Source organism: Ipomoea triloba, chromosome 2 (assembly GCF_003576645.1).
Source record: "Ipomoea triloba cultivar NCNSP0323 chromosome 2, ASM357664v1".
In the NCBI taxonomy this organism is placed as follows: domain Eukaryota; kingdom Viridiplantae; phylum Streptophyta; class Magnoliopsida; order Solanales; family Convolvulaceae; genus Ipomoea; species Ipomoea triloba.
In genome coordinates, this window is record NC_044917.1 from 9,830,347 (window position 1) to 9,850,248 (window position 19,902).

General features: G+C 33.2%; 1 long non-coding RNA gene across 1 annotated transcript in view; it reads left to right on the forward strand.

Annotated features, from left to right (window-relative positions):
• The window catches only part of LOC116006123, a 21,187-nt gene extending 18,975 nt beyond the window's left edge, over window positions 1-2,212 (forward strand). The window contains exons 3-5 of the long non-coding RNA XR_004095058.1: window positions 1,769-1,838; window positions 1,922-1,955; window positions 2,030-2,212. This is a non-coding gene — a long non-coding RNA (uncharacterized LOC116006123). The remainder of the gene's footprint in view (window positions 1-1,768; window positions 1,839-1,921; window positions 1,956-2,029) is intronic.
• The last annotated feature ends 17,690 nt before the right edge of the window (window positions 2,213-19,902 follow it).

Sequence of the window (19,902 nt, forward strand, 5' to 3'; positions counted from 1 at the left end):
ACTCCGCCTCTCCTCAGGTTTTTCTCCCCGCTTCCAGTTACTCCACCTCTCGAGCACTTGACCTTTGATCACCAAGCCCGCGTCAAGCCTCAGGTTTCTTTCGCTCGGACAGCAGCCAGGTTACTCCGCCTCTCCTCAGGTTTTTCTCCCCGCTTCCAGTTACTCCACCTCTCGAGCACTTGACCTTTGATCACCAAGCCCGCGTCAAGCCTCAGGTTTCTTTCGCTCGGACAGCAGCCAGGATACTCCACCTCCCTTGCTTAATCCAAAGCAAGACGTTGTTGATAGTCACAGTTGAATGTAACAATCTCCAATCTGACCACAAGCTATCGTTGGATCAACTTTGATGTAGAGCAGCTTTGGTCACCTTCTGGATGTATGACAGTTTAGCTTTGTAACTCTCTTCGAACACTAAGATGTGTTCTCTCGCTGTATTGAATATCAGGATGATATTCCAAGTTAAGCACTTTGCACTGGAACGTTTTTATCAGACACCTCTTGTTAACCTCTTTCGCTAGAACTCCCTCTTTCTTCTGTGTCTTTACGTCCTTATATATGAGAGTAGAAGAATAGTTCCGTTGGAGGGAAAACTATTCCGTTTGAAATTGGTCTCCCATGCCGAACATGGGTCTTTGCACAATTTCAGCATTTTTCATGGAGTAGTGGTCTTGTAACTTGAGCCTTTTGTTTTGTAGTGAATATTCCATATTCCACTTTCTTGAGTTTATGCTTCACTTGCTTCTTTTGGATAAAGTTACTCTTTTTATGTTCCCATCATTCCTTGTTTGGGGAATCTGACCACTTCAGGATTGGTGCACTTCTTGACCGTTTGTGGTGGAGGTCTGACGTGTCATCCACTTCCGTCCATTTTGAAACCTCCCGCTCAGCACCTCTTCAATATTTTATCTCCATGATATTCTTCTTCTCCAAACTTAGAGTATTTTATCTGCACATGTTGACCAACATTCAGCCTCTTGGAGAAGTGCCGGTTTATCGAGACCATAAAAGATGTCTCGACCACTTGAAGTTTCAATCCCATGTATCGAGAGGTCTATCTCTCGAATATTCTTTACGTCTCGAACTCGATAGGTATATCGAGAGGTCCTTACCTCTCGAACTTGGCTTGTGTCTCGAGACTTAGTTGATGTCTCGTAGACCCTTATTCCTCCAGAGTTGTCTCGTGCCTGCTTCTGATCTATCTGTTTGCTTACAACACGAAAACTTCTAAGTTGTTCAAACAAGTTTACCTTAAGCTTAAATATTTCCCGAGTTGAGCTCAAATTACCCGGTTGTATTTTCGCTCTTAGTTTACTTATCGAACTTACATTGTTTTGCCTATGTATCGAGACTTGGGGATTCTTACTTAACAGTTGGTATCATCAAAACCTATTACATGATGTTCCTAACAATGAACACGGAGGACGTCACCCATATTGAGCCTAATATTGAATAAGTTTTCTTCTTTGGCATTTTATTTCATTTCTTTAACAAGTAAAAATGTTGCAGTATTCATCTTTTTCATAATGAGAAATTTCAAATTCTAAAGTTAATACTACTAATCTTGTTTCAAAAAATAAATCTTATTCTCCTAACATTTTTAGAAGGGAAAATAGAAGGAAAAGAATAACAATTAAGAATTGATAAAATCAGTTGTCTTACTGCATTGCATGGAAATTGAACCGAACAAGTGGCAATACCAATTTTGAGTTGTCAAAGATGCTCATATTAAAGATACCTGAGATTGGCCATCCAACTTCTTTATTTTCAGGTGAAATGAAACTTCCATTTATTGCATTAATGATGGTAATACTGTCCCCTTATCAAGTTTCAAACTTAAGGTTAGTAAAATTCATTTGCTGACTTCATTAGCATTCTAATTTGTTTATATTAATTTTCAATTCCTTTTTATTGCGCTTGGCAGGGGACAAAGGAGGAGGCCGTTCACTTCTTGTGTGGTAGAATAACTTCACTTTTGCAAAATATTGTCTTTATATGATCTGGTCCAACCTATTCATTTGCTGATTTACAGTTTGACTGCTGTTACTTCACTTGTTGAGAAGGATGAGGTTGATCCAAAGCAAATTGGTAGACTGGAAGTTGGAATCCTATCAAAATCCATTGTGTTATTCACATTCTCTTCTACTTAAACAGAAAATGTAGGGTATATTATCTGTTGTAGGGTATTCAGCTGAAGGTTGTATGAATACATACCACCAGTGCCATACTCTCCAAGCTCCTCAGTTTTTTGAGTCCTCGAAGATTCACAATACTACAAGGAAAAGTTATGACCCTCAATTCTCATCGAGGGTGAAAAATGATATTCATCGTCTATGTTGCTTTATATTTTTCATTTAAAATATTTTTCAGTTATGTATACAGTTCAATTAATATGTAGACGGTTGGTTGTACATGAATATTGTTTGATAATATTTGACAAATATTCATTACAATTAATTTTCTTTTCAATTAAATGTATATATAGAGTTTGTTTGTGGTTGCCATGCAAATTTGAATGTAGAGATTTATCAAAAAAAAACAAAAAAAAAAATTAATTTGATGAGGATTATAAAAATAAAAATTAAAATAGAATGAAAAATTTTAATGTCAGTTCAAAAATTTCATTACAATTAGATAAGAAATAATTTAAAAACTAAAACTTAATTTAGTGGCGGTTATTAACCGTCGCTAATATTTAAAGTAAAATTAAATAAAATAATTTAGTGGCGGTTATGTAAGTGTCGCTAAACTTTAGACAAAAATAATTGATTATTCGCGGACGATAACAAAACCGCCACTAAATGCATTAAAAACGCTCTAAATAAGTTTTTCATTAATTCCCACACTTGTCTAAAACCGCCTCTAAATCCTTCGCGACACACTATTTAGACACGGTTGGAAAACCGCCTCTAAACAGTTTAGTGGCGGTTTTGAACCGCCTCTAAATAACAAATTAACCGCCACTAAATAACCTTTTTGGTGTAGTGGAAATTTGTATTGATTAACATTATATCAATGTTATATATGGGTTATGAATTTCCTCATGTGAGAGAAAATTGTGAAGTTGAAATAACTTTGAATGTTAAAGTTATATATGTTGAATTCACATTCTTACAATTTATGTAGATAAATTATTCTCTAATAAATGCAGTTTGAATATATTATTTGAATATGATCGAGATTATGTGATTATGTTGTTCAACCTGAAATATCATGCAAACATTATTATTTCTTTGGCATACTCGCAATGAGCACTTATATGTATTATTTAAAATTTTGGTTGAGTTATCTTGGAAGACCTATTATTCCTGTTTAAAGGGTATTTATGGTGGGTTAAGGTAATCAAGTTTGTTGATATTTATTCAACTATTGAATATGTATTAATTAAGTGCGAAGCTACTATAAAGTTTCACAAAGAAAATTTACAAAATTTAGTCTACAAAGGAGCCAATGTTGGGCACCAAAGACCAATATGTGTAAGAAATCAAGTACTTTTGCGAAAAGTATTTGCAATTGTTGCATTGTGGAGTAATTAGCTCCTTATATTTCTTTTCTATAAGTTTCTTTGTGGTACCGAGAATAATGATAAAAGAGAATGTTTCATGTTAAGCATGAAAATCTCAAGGGAATTATTTGTGAGTAAATAAAGTACTCATCAAAGTGTATCTAAGTTTGATCGAGAGGATCAACTTACTTTAATAAAGAATGCTAATTATGAGGTTAGTCGTTGAATTATTGATGGAATAACTTAAAAGTCCAAGAGGTGATGAATTCATGCTGGTCCACTTTTGTGGTCAAATGAAACCACGGAAAGAATCACAAAGTAGTATACTAATTGGTCATTCCTATTATGTGTGTACTTGTGAGGTTGAGCTATGACTTAATGAATTCACACCCCTATGACATGGGTGGTCTTACTGAGACGGACTTAATGAATTTATAGCTTAATAATTGAGAAGTTGAGCATAAATGTTCTTAATGATCTTAAGTCTCCAAAGAGACAAAATGTGTGAGATCACCTACGTGGGTGAGAAGGTTGGCCACCTTCTATGAAAGGATGTCAGATTTTTTTCTAAAGCACTCATGAGAATCTTGAGGTTCTCTAGGACATTTGTGTGTAATATCGCGGAATGCACTAATTTGAGAAGAGATGCGTGACATTTGGTTCAAATTTTGATGTCTATAGAGTTCAAGATTCGTTCAGTCAACAAGCAAGGAATACCCTATGTCACTACATGTTGGTTCGAGTCTTATGACACCAACTCGTAAGTGTTGATTCTCCATTGCTCAGATCTTCTTGTTCAAGCTCAATATGTTTTTCTCCTAGCACTAGTGGGGGATTGTTGTTAATGCTAGGTGGAAGGGAACCAAATCAATGTTTGTTTATTATTTTTGTGGCCTTTATGGACATGGGTGATAAAGTGTCGGTGGTTTCTATTCACCCTATGTTACTATAAATAAGTTCCCCCTTTCCACTTATAAATCATCCCAAAACAATTATAAAGCTCTCATCTTCTCCTATTTTCTTTTTATCTCTTATATTTGAGCAGTGTTTAGTGCGTTCCAATTGTAGTTAACGAGTTCACGTTACTACAGAATAGTTGTGTAATTGGGGAACAACAACGTTCTTTGTGCTTTGCACCTAGGTACCGATTGACGAAATTATTCTAAAAAAAGGGAATCTTTCCACGTTACAACTTTAAATCCCAGTTGCAGTATCACTTTTCCCAACAATTACTTTTTAGACTCTTTGCGGCTTTTGGCCATATTTTGAGATGGGTAAAAGTCATGTGACTGAAGAAAGTTGTTGGTTGAGGGGGCAGTTTGTTCCATGAGAACTTGTGTTACCAGTGAATGTTGCTAGTGCAGGTGTAAGTGAAAGAATCTTGAATCTTTGCTCAAAAAAATTGGTTAAATTGAAGGTGGTGAAGGAGAAAATAATGTTGCAGGAAGAATTGATATGATTTTGGCCGGTGGTGAGGAAGCTATTGTGACAACTTGTGAAAAAGAATTGATTTTGGTGGTGAGGAAGCTATTATGAAAACTTGTGAAAGGAGTTATTAGATAGCACATTGATCATATAATGACAAATTATTGTGTGTTGTTTTGGCCCACGGTTCAAAACAATGTCGTTTTGATGTTAAAAAAAATTCATGTTCTACACGCTTAAGAATTAGAATAATGAACTTTCTAGGTAAGATAATGTATTTTATGAGCTATAATAATGTACTTTATGTGTTATAATGAAATTTTTGTGGTAAGATAATGTGCTTTATGAGTCAGAATAATATAATTTTTGTGTCAGAATAATGTATTTTATGTATTTTTGGATCGTGGTCTTGAACAGTGAGAGATAGGCAGCCCCACGGTTTTGATTGGGCCGAATTTGATTAAGCCTAAACGGCAATACTAACCCAAAACTTGTTTACAAATATTGGGCTGTCACATAGACCCTGCAAACAAGATATGAATATGTAATAAATCGAGCCTATAGGAATAACTCCGAATTTCTTTTTCAATTCAAAATTGAATAAAATTTTCAGGTCATTTCTGACTTTTTAATCATTGAATTTTTCATTTTAGTTCTTAAATTATATGGTAAGTGTAACTTTAGTTCCTAAATGACATGCGATTACAATATTACATATGTGTCCCTTAATTAGTCACTAATATGGTTATGTTTAGTCACTATAATCAAGAATTATATTGGGTATTAGAGCAACCACAATAATATTTTTTGCTCAGATAAGTTTTTAAGGAAAACATAATTTATGTGTAGGAGAGAGAAGATTTGGGGGCTTCCTATAAGAGCATCCACTTGACCACTTCAAAAGTTTATTCTTAGATATTGGAAGAGTGCATGCTTACAAGGTGGATAGAGAGTGTAGGTGAGAGAAATTTTGGGATGCTGTGCAAATATAGAGTTCTTAGAACAATGATAAAAAAAAGCAAACTACATATGTTGTGCGCGTCGTGCACAGCAGGCACCTAGTGGGCGCGTCAGTTGCGCCTGACAGTTTATTTAATTATTTTTTAAAATCATATTTGTTTAATTTTTTTTCCCTCCCATCTCATTTTCTCTTTCCTAACCACACTTACAAAAACTCCTCAAAAACCGCAAAAAAACTCCATTGATAAGGATGCAGTGCTGTGCTGTGCGTTTTGCGCACATAACGCCTAGTCGGGCGCCTGCAATGCACATGACGGCTAGCGCGTTAACTGCTTCAACTTTTATTTTTACTTTTACTTTTTGCGTTAGACCTTCTTTTTTTTTCTTTTTTTTTTTCCTCTCCATCCCTTTTTCCTAATTAGCACTTAAAAAATCACAAAAAATTAGTCATATTGAGGTTGTCGTTAACTCAATAGGAGATTGACAATGAAATTTTGTCTGATTTTTTACTGCTGGCTTCTCCATCAATGAAGTGACGTGTCAACCTTGTTTTTTTGGTCTCTCTTTTAGAGGTACAAAGGAATGAAATATGAACCTAGGATTGCATATGGCTAGGCTAGAATATAATATAATGCGTTTTGTCAGTAAAGTATTTGTGTAATTGATTGATATTGAGACTCAATGTTAAAGGTTTGACACTCCACCTACTGGAATTCGTTATAGGATTTGATTCCATCAAGCAGTCCAAGATTTTCTTAGGAAAATTTAGGAAAAAAAAGTGTAATAATTGTATATTTTTAAAGAAAATTAGGACTAAGCAATGCTTTTAATGTCTGAATGTTTAATATGGACATAAATAGTCCCTAAGATTTTAACGTGTAATGATTTTATTTTGGTCTTCTAATCACATTTAGAAAATCATAGGTTACTATTCACATGTACTGTTCATTACTTCATTTCAAGGTAGATCGAAATTTGTCCACACCAATGTTGCAAAAGTCGCAACTAGCTAGGCTCTAATCAATCGGCGCCTAAGTGACGGCTGGCCGCTTAGAATATCACTGTAATCGGTATTCTAGGCAGCTAGCTGCCTAGTCAGCCTATTAGTTATTGTTCAATTTTTTTTTTGTTATATAAATGGGTTATTTCGCTCAAAACGATGTTATTTTGAGCGAAATTATCATCCGTGGCCCAAGTTAATCACTCATGGTATTTTAACTTTCAAAATTTAACAACTGTGGTCCTCATGACATCTTTTGGAGTGAAATAACTCATTTATAAAAAAAAAAAAAAAAAAAAAGGGTCCTTCCACTTGGACTATAATGGTGTTTTAAGCACTCATAGTCCTTCTACTATCAAAATTTAACCAACTGTGGTCCTCATGTAAGGACCACGGGTGGTTAAAATTTGATAGTAGAGGGATCATGAGTGGTACGGCTAACTTGGACCACGAATGGTAACAATTTGAAAGTCGAAGGATCACGAGTGATCAATTTAAACGTTTAGGACTAAATATTGCAAAATCAATATACTCGGAGGATCCTCGATGATATTTACTCTATATAACTTACATTAGACTAACAATTTTAAGTGCTCCTTCAAAAAAAAAAAAAACAAACAATTTTAAGTGTTAGTTGATGAGATTGATAAAATACAGAAAAATAATTGAGAATGATGAAAAAAAGTTCCATATGTAACGTGAATCTAACGAAACCATTGAATCGGTTTAGTTTGGGTGAAAGACTAGGACTTTTCATAGAGCAAGGCAGGACTATTTTGGCTTGGCATCTACAATATTGTTAATTGGTGAAAAGAGAGTATGGATTGGTCACCAGCTAGTAAGAAACTGTCTGCTTGCAACCTAAACTTAGGGCTCAATTTATCATGCCATGCTTACCAAGTACACAATTTAAAAGTATAGTTTTTTTTTTTTTTTTTTTTAAACCATCAATCTATTATATTAATCCAAAAATCAGCATATACTATACAAAGTCAAGGAGAGTAGGTCTCGAGTCCAAGAGAACCCCACCTAAAATCAACAAATGTCCAAGTAAGATATGCACAATGTTGCCAGCACGTACTTAGACAAACTAAGCATAAACTCCTAGGTTTAAAGTACACTAAACATAGTCTAACAAGAAAAAGGCCTTGCCCAAGCTGCAACCTGCACACAATAGCGAGCAACATAAGCACAAGGCTAGACAAGATAAACCAAGAACATCCCAATCTTTTCAAAAATTCGACAACATATATAACGGCAACAGAAGCGGCCCAAAGGCCAAGCAATCGGTAAAGAGATATGCCTAAAGCAAACACAATGACACACAAGTATAAAGTAAATAAAATGACACACACGCCTAAAGCAGACAAAATGCATGATACACAAGTAGTATAAAGAAAACATAATGACATGCACACACGCCTAAAGTAAATACAATGACACACAACCCTAAAAAAATGACAGCATTTTAAATGCTCCATTTATGCACCTAAAGGTCTATATATTCGTACTCTATATGTACATTTACATATTAGTAGTAGTATGAGTTCAAGGATTCATATTGGCTATTCCTGATGCTGTGTTCTGTTTGTATTGAAAATCTTTTCTTTTGAGATCAGATTTTGGGTGAGAGAGATGAATTAGGATAGATCAAGATACTTGCTATTAAACAAAAGCTATAGTTAGTAAATGTGCAATTTTATTTCCTTCTACATACTTACATAACAGTCAACATTATGTTTCGATGGCGAGATACTAGACTCGACTCTTCGATCCGAGCTGTCACTGCACCCAACATATTTGTTAGTGTTCAAAGCATGCATCATTTATAGTTTCATGGAATGACAAGAGTAACCAACATGGTTGGCATGGTGATTCAGTACCAACAGTATTTGCTATAACTAGGCATACTTACATGATTATACCATGCACAATTCAACATCAGTGCGATGTAGAAATTGTTGTTATTTTATAAGTTTGAAATTTAATTAAATTAAAAAGTTCTTGTCCATATATTGTCTGTTGTATAGAAGAGAACCCTAATAATACTAAGCATGAAACTGTTTTACAATACTGGGGAAATTTCATATGGTATGAATTGAAAGACAGACAATTCATAGAACACAGCATATTTTGGCATTGCACCCAAAAGGATGACTGTTGATGAGAAGAGAGGATTCCACTTTTACATAACATAAAAAGAGAACATCACATGCTCTCCAAATCATTCATCATTAAAGATATAACAACTCAGCTCTTTGGTGGGTGGGTTGGTTGGTTGGATGTATGTGTAAGTGCCTAGTGCCTTACAATAACCCCATTGTGTTGCTTTAAAGCATTGTCATTGACATGATGCTCCTTAACTGGCTTGTCCTAGGACTGTGAATGTCATGTTATTTATCACTTTTTTTTTTTTTTTTTTTGCGAAACAAAAATTCTTTAATTTCATCAATCTATGTATCAAAATGGTACCATGCATTTCAAATAGGCTAGATAATTCTTATGTATGTTTATAGAATAAGAATTTTTGTTACTCAATGTGATTTAAAGTCATAATATATATATGATTGGGATAAAGTGCAAAGGACTCCCCAGGTGAAAAAATGCGCACAAATCTCAGCCATTAAATTCATCTAGATTTACTGCTTTTTAAAAAAAATTACACTTCAAATTAATAAAAATTGTGCACTTGAAAGAGAGATTTTTAAATAATCATAAAGTTTGGTTACTTGTATTTTCACGTGTTTATAGATGAAATGATATTTTTTTTTGAAACAAATGAAATGACATTTTTTATTTACCTTGTGGTCTAGTGGCACCAAGTTGTACTGCATTGACTCTTTATGCTTTAGTAGGTTGAGAAAGTAGCTATGAACAGATACTGCACATTGTAACAGAGTCGGTAGTACTAAAAAAAGTTAATTAGTTACTCAATTATATTATTTATAATGTAGGTTTAGTGACTAAGTTTTTAATAATAAAGTGATGAATTTGATCTTTAAAGTTTTGACAAAATCTAACCAAATCCGTTACTTTATTAATGAATTCATGGGCTAAACCTATAATGCATATTAACTGAGAAATAAAACAACATAACGGTCATGATCTGTAATACAGATTTCAGAGAAAATGCATGTTCATAATTCGAGGTTTAAAGCTATTACTTACACTTTTGAAAAGGGAAACTGAATCTGATAAAGTAAAGTCAACAATAATTTTTAAAAGATATAATAAAAATCTTTCATGATGATTCAAGAATCTTTCTTACTCAAACATATAAGAATTTCTTGAACACTTAAATGATTGCAAGCCACCCAAACATTTGACGAGAGATCGAGATATATAGCTTTCAGATTAATTGAGTTGGCAGAAAGGCAAAAAGCTACCAGATTTCCTTGCATTAATTGGCTTAATTATATTAATCTGTTTCACTGTTTTACCACTCATCTGTAAATACCGTTTTTAGACTATTTAAATTCAGCGAAAGAACCGTTTTTAGACTATTTAAATTCAGCGAAAGAACTTTGGTCTAGTGACATCCGATGTCCCATATGGATATCATTATATTGTTTCTTGACACACGACGATGCATGTTATTTGCTCATGAGAACATAATTGCATGCCATGCCTAAATAATAGAGACGTACTTAATCTTGTTATCCTTTCACTCCGTGCAGCATTAGACTCAAGGCTGCGTCCTGGTGGGCAAATTATTGCATGGACCATGGTCCACACAACTGTGTGGACCAAAAATAAAAAGTACATTATTTTTGTACTGAAGGTACATTATTTTTGTACTGTAGGTACATTATTTGATAATATATATCAAATAATGTACATTCAGTACAAAAATAATGTACCCTAAAATAATGTACCTACAGTACAAAAATAATGTACATTCAATACAAAAATAATGTACTTTTTATTTTTGGTCCACACAGCTGTGTGGACCATGGTTCATGCAATAATGATCGGTCCTGGTGGCATGTTGGGCCTAGAGATTTAATTTGGAGGACCAAGTCTAATATCTTGCCATCTAAATATGATAATTATTTAATATATCTTTACGGGACATATGTAACATAGTACAAGGCAACCATTTAGATTTAGGTGGGGAAGAGCAATCGGCACAATTGTCGAGTTCAAACGCTTACTATTACGTTAAAAACTATAACTAGTAGCGAATGTTGATGAACAATTTTTTTTTAAAACACTAATGATTCTTTACATGGTAGTATATGTTCTATACTTCTCAATTTTTTTTTTCAGTTCAAAGAATCAACGCCCCCATCACTGGGGTTCAATACTGTGACCACCTATTTACAATGGTAATAGATCAGAAATGTCACCACACTACATAAGAGCAATTTTATTTCATATACTTGCGTAGAGTTAGCATCATGTTTCGATGGTAGGACCTAGGACTCGGCCCACTCCTCGCCTTCAGCGAACAACAATTAACCAACCTCAACTGCACAACATACTCCCATTGGATAGTGAAAGTCTTTTTTTTTTTTTTTTGGGAAAATGATAGTGAGTCTTTAGCATGTCAGATTGGTGCAAACCTTTCACTTTTCCACATGTCGAATTACTAAGGCTTGATTGTCGAGATTGTTGAGAATGTGATAATCTTTTGTCCATTCTTCTATAGGTTTGTCCACATAATTTGGACGAGGAACATCTAGATCCGTTGATAGAAATGTTGTGTTCACCTTGCGAGTTCTGATGGGTCCATGTTGTATTACAAACCACACCCTACATACTATGCAATGTAGCTAGGTGAATTTTCATGAGAGTATGCCATTCATCAAATTCAGCTTGAGAGTATTTAGTAATCAAACTCTAGGCTTGACATTTTCAAGATTTTGCTACAAACAAAAAGGTTATGCAAAAGTTATAACTAATAGTGAAATCACACAACTTTATTTCATTATACTTGTGTAACAGTCAGAATCACATTTCGATGGTAAAATGTTGACTGTACTTTAACTCTTCAAGGGCCCACCCAACACTTGTGCCAAAGGACCACAAGGGGGTAAACCAGCCTAGGTTATCCATAGGGATCAAACCTACAACCTCTTGACTGTAGGTAGAGCACTCTTACCACTTGGGCTATCCTTACGGATACACATGGGCCATATCTCACAAGTTATATAGGCTGCCCTTTAACCTATGATGATTGGAATGATGAAAATGTGAATAAACCTAGTATATAAGTAATCATAGAAGCCTGAAGAATGCGAGAGATCGTGGATTACATGAGGATATATGACAAGGAGGTTATTACAAGTACAATCACGAGCCTTGTTATTGTCATCATATCATCCAAAGGTCTTCATTACTTTGATAATTATATTTCATGGCTCATTCTATATTGAAGGTTGGAGTTATAGCATATAAACTTATCCGATTGGACGATGGATTAGTTCGAAACTTCATGGTTAGTTTGGTCTTTAAGATGGGTTCTTCTAAACTTTGGATACCAAGTTTCATCTAAATGATACAAAATGGATCTTCTTAACTATACAAAGGAAGTTTTTCTTTCCTAGGATATCATTACTCAATTATTATCTCCATTATCGTTTTAGTGTTTAAACTTAACACTGAAATATACTTATAAATGATAATTTTCTTTATTGGTATCAATGATCAAGTGGCCTAGATAGATTAAATGGATAAATGAGAGGATATATGATAAGTGGTAGATTTTAGTGATAATATTTGTGTGAGAGGATCGATGATCAAAAGGCTAAGATCCTCAAGTATAATTAAGCTCTAATCATACAAAAGTCCATACATAACACTTAACTCACAACAAGAACCCTAGCTAATTCAGTACACTATTCTTTTATGCAATCGAATTGACACAAACATCTATAACAAGAGAAAGCTCATTTCAAATACCAAGAGGAAATCTAGCTATTCATGATCTTTATTGAAAAGTAAAAAAACACAATTGAATTGCATGTATTAAAAGCACAATTGAAATGTAAGTAAAGAAAACTTAGATTTGATCCAATGTATATTGAAGATACAAATATGAATTGAAGTTTGATTTGAATTGCAATCTTGAATTGAAATCTAGTCTAACCTAATATAATCCTATTCTAAGTGGAGAGAAGATAGAGAGAAGTTTTTAGAGTAAAATATCAAAAGTACCCCTAAAAATAACTACCAACCCCCTTTTATAGCAGTTAAATTAGAATCACGTCTCTTTGCATAATATTGGCCCGCTCACGATTGACCTCATGGTCATGACGGTTGTACTCTGCACAATAGTTTTGATTTCTAACCCATTTTTCATGTTATAGACGTTCGAATTAGACTTTATAGTCTTCATTGAAGTTATAACTCTTTTAATTATTTTTTCAATTTTGTTTGAATCACTTGGTTTGGACAATACTATGCTGAAATATAATTATACCAAGATGTCACCTAGCAGAGAAAAACAGAGCAAAGTTGCTTAATTGACACTCACGATCGTGATGAGTGTTAGCGTGAATCTTGATCTTCACTTTAAAATACACTTTTCTTTATTTGGGCCCTCAGGTCATGACATGATACTCCTAATTCGCTCCTATTCACTTTCTTAACCTCCCATGACTCTGGGAATACACATTTGTGCCAAGATGACTTTATGTTGTATTCATTACTTAAGCTTTATGGCTTACAATACTTGTTTTTATTAATTAGCTTATTGACTTAGAAGTTATTGCTAATCATAGGTACCCGATCGAGGCCAATAATCCAACAATATCAAAAGTGCATGCACATTTTTTGTTTGACCTTGAGACCCAAGGGAAAACCAACACCATAGGTGAGAGATAAGATATCTTTGAAGATGATTTATCTCAAGAAAGAAGCATTAGACTATTATGTAGATCGAGTTAATTCTGTTTTTGGTCTTAGATTTATAAGTTGTAGTTCATTTTCATTGTGAATCATACCAATAACTTTTGTATAATTAACTCAGTCAAAAAGTGTGCAGACAGTAATATTGACTTTGTATCTCGTACAAACTCAAAAACTTTACTATTAACTTTGGGTTGGTATAGAGGATAAGAATCATAGATGTTAATTGACACCTAGCCTTATAACTTTTCTTATGTTATTATTAGACGTATAATTATTATTTTTTATTTTACATGTAAAAGTGTATTATGTAAATATGTGTTTTACTCGTGAGATAATAATTCCATGCCTAAGTGTGTTTAACCATAGTTTTACTTTACATTGTGTTACAATTTTAATGATGTATAGAACTAATTAATATTTTTTTTAAATGTTATTGTTTCTTTTTTTTTTTTGGGTTAAAAATGAAAAGTTTTATGATACTATTTATTACGAAATCATGCGTGTACATTATCTCTGATGAAATTAAACTTTTCACCTTTTAAATCACTTGTAAGTTGCTTTGTTTTTTCTTTCAAAAAGGACACTCCATGATCTTTGAAATTCTCCATTCGTTCTACCTTGTTGCTGGTGCACAATATAATCATAAACAACTATGATTACAATTGACTTTATCTTCATTTCTATTTTCTACGCATGCACCTCATTTTCTATATTAATGTGCACTATTATATATTCCTTAAATTTGAAGAAGATTTTGCAAAGTTAAAAGCGTAAAAATGTTGACTTTTATAAATAAATAAATAAATAAATATATATATATATATATATATATATATATATATATATATATATATATATATATATATATATATATAAAGATAATGATATTTTTATATACAGTAAAAATAAAATTATTCTTCTATGTAAAAATTAAAAAAAAAAATAGTATACCCTAGTTCCACCTAGACTCCAATTCCTGGCCCCATTTCAACAAATTATTCTGATCCTTACTTGGGATGAGATTCGATCCTGAGACCTTTCATATGAAAAGTAATAGTTATATACTATTAGACTACAAGGTAGACCAAAGAATTAAAATTAATATTTAAGTAATAAATGTAAAAAAAATAAAATGAGATTAAGGGAGCAATACAAAGTGGCTATACATTTGATAGAGGGCCAGAGGGGAAAGAATAAAATAAGGAATAATTGATATAAGCATAATATTGAAATTAGATTCTTTTATCTTCTCCCAAACAATATATCTGAATTAGATTCTTTTATCTTCTCCCAAACAATATATCTGAATTAGATTCTTTTATCTTATCAACTCATGATGATGCTATTCCTTTAGCCCTTGTCCTATAGTAGATTAATGGAAGGATTTAGGCCGTCAACTATGCATTGTATAATATATTATAATATACCTTCTTAGCTTAGTTCTCAGTTATGAGTTGATTTTCAATAAAATAATAATAATATATTTTTTTTGCATAGTGGTATTTATATCTTTTAAACACATTCCATTTCTATTCTTTAAACCAACCAAACACTGAAATTACATTTCTAAAGTTTATTCCTTCAACGAATCGAACAATAGAATACAATTCCTACTCTATTCCTTACATATTCCATTCTTTATGGAATACTACCTATTACTTCCGTGAACCAAACATGTCGTTAAAATTTCCATGTATCATGAATGGAATGTTGTTAGGATTAAGCACCCACTAAGCCAATCTGGGACTCAAACTCGAACTTGTGACCCGGCTATGATACTTTTTGTTAGGATAAAATACTTAGTCCGCGTGGACAGTTCAACTGGTCACAGGGGTGAAGAGACCAGAGATTGAGTCTCACCGACGACAATGTAAGCGAGAGGGACTCCTTGTGCACAGTGAGCAAATGTCTAGTTTAGTTGAGTTACCCTAACGAGGCATTGTGTAGGACTTGATCCTTGACTCTTCAGACCGCCATCCAACAATTTCCTAGTCATCAATTGCTGGACTTGTGGGAATCAATATTGTATATAGTCATCAGTATTTATGTCTTTCGAACACATTTCATTTCTATTCCTTAAACCAACCAAATACTGAAATTACATTCCTAAATCTATTCCTTCAGCGAACCGAACCGAACAATTAAACCAACCAAATACTGAAATTACATTCAGCGAACCGAACCGAACAATAGAATACAATTCATATTCTATTCCTTACCTATTACCTTCCTTATGGAATACTATTTCTATTCTTTTAAAATTCATTATGTACCGTGAACCAAATATGTCGTTAAAGTTTCCATGAATCATGAATGGAATGTTGTTAGGATTAAGCACCCACTAAGCCAATCTGGGACTCAAACTTGAACTTGTGACCCGGCTATGATACCTCTTGTTAGGATAAAATACTTAGCCTGCATGGGCAGCTTAACTGGTCACAGGGGTCAGGGGTGAAGTTTGGGAGAAGAGACATGGATCGAGTCTCACCAGCAACAGAGTCTCTGTGTTTAGTTGTCTCATAGCATTTTCAAGAGGCATGGAGTTGGACTTGACCCTTCAGACTGCCATTCAACAATTCCTTAGCCATCAATTGCTGGACTTGACCCTTTACTCAACAAATACTACTCCCCACATTGCCCATTCACAAATGTTAGAATTGTTGGGAACACGTTGATGCAAAACAAGTATTATCCTATGTTGTGAGTGGGAATCAATTTGCAGGCGTGCTTTACAAAAGGAATCATGATATGCACCAAAGATATCGTAAACAAAGGGTACAGCTGCCTTTTTTCCCCTTTACTTTGCAGCTAGCAAGCAAAGTGTGGACGGTATGTGATTGTGTTAGTAGTAGTGGGTATTTGTGAAAAGATGTGAGATATATAAAAGTAACCAAATGTTCATTACTCCCTCCTGGCATTCACAAAGCTATGGACTACTAAGCCTGCTTACTTTGCGGGGGTTTGGGGCCGACATCCATGGCGGCTCACTCTAGAGTGTGGCCCTCATTTGATTCCTGTGGATACCAATAATGTAGGGATATTTGGTAAATAACTATTGGCTGATTGAGTTAGTGGATTTAACTAGTTGATAACATTAGTTGATTGTAAAAGTATGTTTGTTAAATTAGTTGTTAGCTGATAGTTGATTATATGCAAAATGATTTTTTCAAAAAGCTGTTTTGAGCAGCTTTTTTAATTTTAGCGTTTTAGAGTAGTAAGCTGTTACAAAAAGCTAATTAATCAAACATTAATATTGACCCTGTTTGGTAAATGGCTGTTAGCTGATAGGTGTTAGCTGATTGGGTTAGAATGTATGATTAGTTTATAGTATTAGCTGATTGTAGAGAGGTGTTTGGTAAATTAGCTGTCAGCTGATAACTGTTTGGTATAATTTCTTTTCTCAAAAAGTTAATTGAAAAGACTGCTTTGAGTAACCTTTTAAATTTTAGTATTTTGAAATTACAAAAAACTTATTAACCAAACACTTATATTGATTTTTTAACCAAGTCAAACAACTAATAGTGGTCAAATAAACCAAAATTGACTAATAAGCTGATTATTTACCAAACAGGGCCAACTGTTTAACCAAATAAAACAATTAATAGTGATCAAACAAGCTAAAATTGACATAAGCTAACTATGTTACCAAACATGACCATAATATTCAGGTTCAGGCTCTAACTCAATCACAAAAATTAACTAAAAAATGATGGTTTAGATCCAATATCATGTTGCAATCTTTTATGAAAATTATGTGAAACAGAATCACTTAATTACTAAATATGTTTAACAAGTGAGACAAATCTTGCTTGACAAAGCAAATAGCACAACATTTTACCATGAAATTAATTACTACATACACAAAATTGTTTTAGACAAAAGATTGAATCCGGAGTTAAAAGAGAGATTCTAGATTTCTAGGTCATGGATTATTGCACAAATTGACTTTTCTTGATGTTTGGTAACATGGCGATCATGGAATTGGGGAAGCAATTCAAGCAACAACAATTGTCCTAATAACCTATAAAGAAATTAAAGACGAAAATATAATGATTAGCTTAGCTTTAATTTGTGCTTTGAGGGCCCATAGCCCCATGCCTTGTGCTAAGAGGCTAGTTTCTCATTTGCTAGACATATTCTCTTATTCCCTTTTTATATTTTTATTAATTTATTTTATACGTATGCTCTATTTGCCAAGCTCAACTAATAATTGAAAAATAAAAAGTTAATAATTGAAGGTGAATGTATGTTGAAAGTTTATATATAAGTTAACTGATTAGAATTAAAAGTGTTTAGTAGAATGAAAATGAATACTGACGCAACTATATCCATGCAGGTAGAGAAGAGGACAAGTTTTGGATGGATGATATAATTTAAAAAAAAAAAAAAAAAAAAAAAAAAAAACTTGAAAGGTTCATTCATTGCCGCCAAAGCGGTGTGCGTGGAGGGGTTGTTCCAACCAAAGGAAACAGAATTTTTAAGTGTCAATGCTCATGAAGCTATCAGTACTTATTTGAAGGATTTATTGATTGATAGAGTGGAAGTAGAGATTGATATTTGCCCAGCAGGTTTGGCAAGCTATTAATGCAGAAACTTTGTATTCTTAGTTCGGTTTAATTATTGAGCATATTAAAAATGCTTGTAGTCAATTGATGGACATCAACTTTTATTTGTGATTTGCGAATCGTATCACCCAAACTATTGCTTAGGATGGAGTTAGATTCTTTAAAAAAAAGTATTTCGTAAATTTAACTACTAAGAAATTTGATAACTATCAAAAGACAAATATATATATATATATATATGGAAGGGTTCTCGTACTAAGGCAAGTTTCCTCGCGGTTAACACACAAAAGACGCACTTTAAGTGTAGAAATGACACACCTAACTTTAATGAATGAGTTCACAATTTGAGCGCAAATAAAACTTCGCACAATAAGTACGAGCACATAGAATAACACATTTGTGTACATATGAACCCAAAGACAAAAATAACAAACAACAATTTGACATAGATGACGATATGCATACAATTATGTTGTGACACATTTTTATTGGAGTCGATCTGTCTCACGGATTAAGACTCGTGAGATGATATCACATGACACTAGCCCTTATAACAATAGTAATTGTTGTGAATATTATTAAAGCAATTATTACAGTAATTCATTTTTGTTATGAATTAATGATCTGATATGCCAATGACTTTGTGGTCAAGTGACATGAAACGACTTTTCTAAATGAGGTCATGGATTTGAGTCCCAGTATGATCAGTATTGACTCTTTGTACTTTAATAGGTTGAGAAAGCATATGAACCAATGGTATAGTGAAAAGATTTTATATCTCTGTTACAAATTAGTTATATGAAATTATATTAGGACAGACATACTAGACAGTTAAGTTGAACTAACAATTCAGTATGAATGAAGATAGAATGTGTCAGTGTTATTCAGGCCTGTGACCACCAAATACTAAAGCAAAGCTAGTCTACCGCAACCATTAAACGCCGAGGCTGATCAACTAAACTGCATCGATATGATTTCACATCTCCAATCCACCCAAACTTGTACCTTTCACTTCAACACAAAATCATTTACCTAACAAAAATAAAGTCTAGAAAATATCTATTTCAAACTAACCCTTCATTCAAAACTTCTAAATTGCAATAAAGTAAAATTTGATCAAATTTAAAATTACAAGTACCAAGTAAAAAATGAAATAAATCAATAGAAAATATTTGATGCATAATCAATATATAAGTGTTATACACCGGCCGAGTAAATTAAAATGTGTCACAACATTAAAAAGTAAAGTCAACATTGACTAAATCGTTTACAACAAATTATAATAATTCCTAATATATTATAATTATACCTATTTTATTTTATTAAAACTAATTAGTATGATCAATTAAAACTAAACATTATTATTACTTAAATTACTACACTAGCTCGTAAAATCCTGGGATGTCAATCAGACCAACCCGTTCAGTTTCGAGCTAGCCCTATAGGGTTGTCAGGTTTTCGGTTCGGGTTAATTGATCATTTATTTTGTTTGTGTTCAAAATTTTTTACCCTAACCCTAAAATCTTGGGTTGTCAAGCTTATCATGCGGCTCAACTAAAATTTTTGACATTTTCAAATTAATGTTCTAAACTTTC